Source organism: Notothenia coriiceps, unplaced genomic scaffold (assembly GCF_000735185.1).
Source record: "Notothenia coriiceps isolate Sejong01 unplaced genomic scaffold, NC01 NC01_scaffold00038519, whole genome shotgun sequence".
Lineage (NCBI taxonomy): Eukaryota > Metazoa > Chordata > Actinopteri > Perciformes > Nototheniidae > Notothenia > Notothenia coriiceps.
Window position 1 is genome coordinate 5846 of NW_011371220.1, and position 3694 is coordinate 9539.

Here is a 3694-nt window from a genome sequence, read left to right on the forward strand (position 1 = left end):
AAAAAAAAAAAAAAAAAAAAAAGTCTAAATATGATATTTGGCCTCAAATCATCTGAGGCCTGGCGCCCCCCCTGCAATATTTGGCGCCCTAGGTTGGGAACCACTGTCCTAGGGGATACAGTCATTTGGCAGGCTGTGTCCATGTCTAAAATGGGTGTAATTGTAGTGTAATTACGGTTTAATATTGGTATAACATGGGTGTAATAGGGGTATATTAATGCATAATGTGGGTGTAATAATCAATCAATCAATCAATGTTTATTTATATAGCCCAATATCACAAATGTTACATTTGTCTCAGTGGTCTTCACAGTTTGTACAGAATATCAGTATTACAATACGACACCCTCTGTCCTTTGACAGTATAACAGTGTAATTATGGGTTGTGATATTGGTGTATCATTGGTATAACATGGGAGTAACAGCATGGGTGTAATTACGGTGTAATATGTGTGTAAGTGTTTTTTATGCTGTTTTATGTAATGTCCTGTATTTATTAGCATGGGATCTGTCAGGAGTTTGAGTTAAAGTGTGAATCTGAACTGGAAGAAGCATTTGCCATTATAGCAGCAATTTAGAGACATTGTTCCCCTGCTGTTAAAGACACCCCTACTTGGTATAAAAAAATGCCAGATGTTAGTAGGATAAACTGAGAGCCTCTAACATAAGTCTAAAATAGGGTTGCCACCAAAAAACAGGGGAAAAAATAGAAAACATTGTTTTTGCTGAAATATTTAGAAAATGTGGAAAATGTACACATTGACTAAATTCAACACACACATTTTAAATATAAGTATCATGCATGCAGCTTGTGTTTGAATCAAAACGGCACATCTTCAAAAAAGTATGTTGTGGTCATGCAATTTTGAAATGTATTTCAGGCAAGTTATTTTTGATAATGGAAAAATTCAAGAACATGTTTAAAATATATTGCATTACAACACTATCTAAAATGAGTATACTGTGTAAGGAATCTGTAACGGGTTCAATGAAAAAATAACATTTTTATCTAGGGTGGTTAATGTGATTATATCTTTCTCTTTTTTTCGCACAAGAAACCAAAGATTTTGCTCATTTTTACAATGAGACACACCAACATCATCTAGGGATTCTGGGAAGAGTCGTAAAACGTGGCTAATTTAGCTCTGTGGCCTTGTGGAGCAGCTGATGACTGCTCCATTATGTCTGGATAACGTATAATTCAGTTTGGTCTCTGGTTGTGTATTCGTGGCTTCAGTTGCGTCAGACCTTTTCAATCTATCAATAGCATGGAGGAATTTATCCAAACACTTCCTAATGCAAACATCAAGCTGGACGGGTTTATTTTAGAAAAAAGTCACTCATCTGGTTGCTCACAAATGAGTGGCACGCGTGTCCCCACTGACAGTCTGCATCACCGGTACAGTATATGTTTGATCACTGTAACTGAGTTTACTTGTGTGCATAGTTGCATTATCCTATCCCAAATGGGCTTCACATGGTCTTCAGTAAAGGCGTCTTCTACAGAAGTGACTATTCAAGTATAAAGAATTAAACGGTATACACTTCTACTCCTCTAACAGCTGCAGGTGATATCAAGAAAAATGATTTGATTGTGTAGTTCCTGTAAACCAATCTGGAAATGGAACTCAACCTAATTCTAATCTCGCTTTGTTATAATGGAGTGCCTGAGTGTTATCTGCATGAAGATAGATAATGTGTCTTGGGAGGGTTAAAGCTAATTTCCCTGCGCATAAGTGTCAGCTTCTCAGATGGCTGCTTTCTACTTTACCTGAAGGCCATTTGTTGGCTGCTTCATCCTCCAGTTGTTACTGTCTTTCTCTAGTTTCCTCTCTGGTAGTCGAGAAGACACTTAGGTGTCCGTTACTCGTGTTATTTAAAGCATTATTTTGGTCTATAAGTAACAAAGTGCATTGGGGAATGTGACACATGTTATATCGATTGTGTGTGTTACACAACACTTGCAATGTATTCAGAGGCTGTAAAGCATGCTTTGGTGTGATGTATTGTATATAGTAGGGGTGTAACGATACCAAAAACTCACGGTACGATAATATCGCGATAAAAAGTCCACTGTATGATAATTATCTCGATATTGAAAAATAAAGAAATTGTTTTTCTTTATTAAATAATAAATCTGATGTGTACAGCATTTTAGTAGGATAATAGTATTCTAAAGTGTCAAAAATATAATAATCAGACCCTGCAATAGAATAAATCAAGTTTCACTTTAGTTTTTCAAGTAACTCAACTCTAACTCACTCACTCAGCATCATCAAGGTTATCTTTTAGGAATATGAGCATGTCCACATTTCCAGGTAGAAGCTGGGATGTTTGGGGGTTTACAATATCCCCTGCTGTGGAAAAGACTCTCTTGCTTGGTACTGATGTTGCTGGGACAGAGAGATATGCTTTGGCCATGGGTGACAGCAGTGGGTAAAACTGTGCATTGTCTCTCCACCACTTCAAAAACAATACAGTTGTTGCCAAGAAGGTGAGGCTTATTGACAGGGCGAGATATAAATATACTGTTGGTACTTGTCAATGTCTCTAGGTATGTACATGTAGCCCTGTAAATACAATGTCCTTTTGTGTTATCTTTTGTTTTATGTTCATGTTGTAACCTACTTGCTGCCATGTTGGACAGGTCTCCCTTGAAAAAGAGATCAATGATCTCAATGGTTCCATCTGGTTAAATAAAGGCTTAAAAAAAACAAACAATTATTTTAAAAGAATTGCGTTAGATTTTGTCAGTCTCACGACGGTATTGAGACATTTATTTACCGCGATATTCGATATATCGTTACATCCCTAGTATATAGCAGTGAGAAGCTACTGAGTGGGGATATATGTGAGACAGTAAGTCTTCCAGCTGTATGGTGAGGATTGTTATGACGGGCCTTCACAGCTGCAGCAAGAAGAAATGTGGTGGGGGGGGTCTGCAGTCCTCGTGTCTGTCTATTCGTCTCTCTGTATGGTCTTTCTTCTTTTTCAAGGTTTTGAAGTTTTATTTCAGACACAAGAAAGGCACAAAGTGTTGTCTGGGTTTCTTGTCAAACTGTAGAAAGCTCGAAGGTTGTATATTTCATTAATTCTTCTTTGCTGTGGAGTTATTTTCACTCCTGTTGTGCTTTAACAGCAATGTTTTTATTTGATTTGATGCCTTGCATGCATTACGGATCAGGTAAAAAAAAATCAATCAATGTAAGATTTGATTGTCTTTGTTTGAATTGATGTCGTGAAAACCAAAATATTATACCCACTTTAATCTGCTTTCATGCCATAACTTGCTAAACAGTGGACTGCTGTAGATGACGAAATAATCTTTTCTATCTACTGAATCCAGAATTGGTTTTGATTTAAATACCGAAATATTGACAGCACTAACATTTGCCCAGACATGAATTCACAATATGGCCGTACACAAATTGCCTGTTGATGAGAAACATTGAAAGAAACATCATCCTTGTCTATAATGAAAACTCCACAGGCTACTTCTTAAAAGTCAAACCCTATTGCGAAGATTGGGTGGCGTGGCTATGGGAACATCCCATGTATCATGGTGTGTTCTAATTAGCCAGACCGACAACGTGTGGAGGCTGAGCTGAGGGAGGGTTACCTTCAGGCAGCGGGCCATCTGTAGAAAACAGCACCAGCAGATGATGGCAGAGCAGCACATGCATGTGTCGTCGTC

At 37.7% G+C, this 3694-nt stretch overlaps 1 protein-coding gene across 1 annotated transcript in view; it reads left to right on the forward strand.

Annotated features, from left to right (window-relative positions):
- LOC104968257 (solute carrier family 45 member 3) overlaps positions 1–3694 on the forward strand; it is a 12283-nt gene that overhangs the window by 3547 nt on the left and 5042 nt on the right. The gene's annotated exons all lie outside the window — the stretch shown is intronic.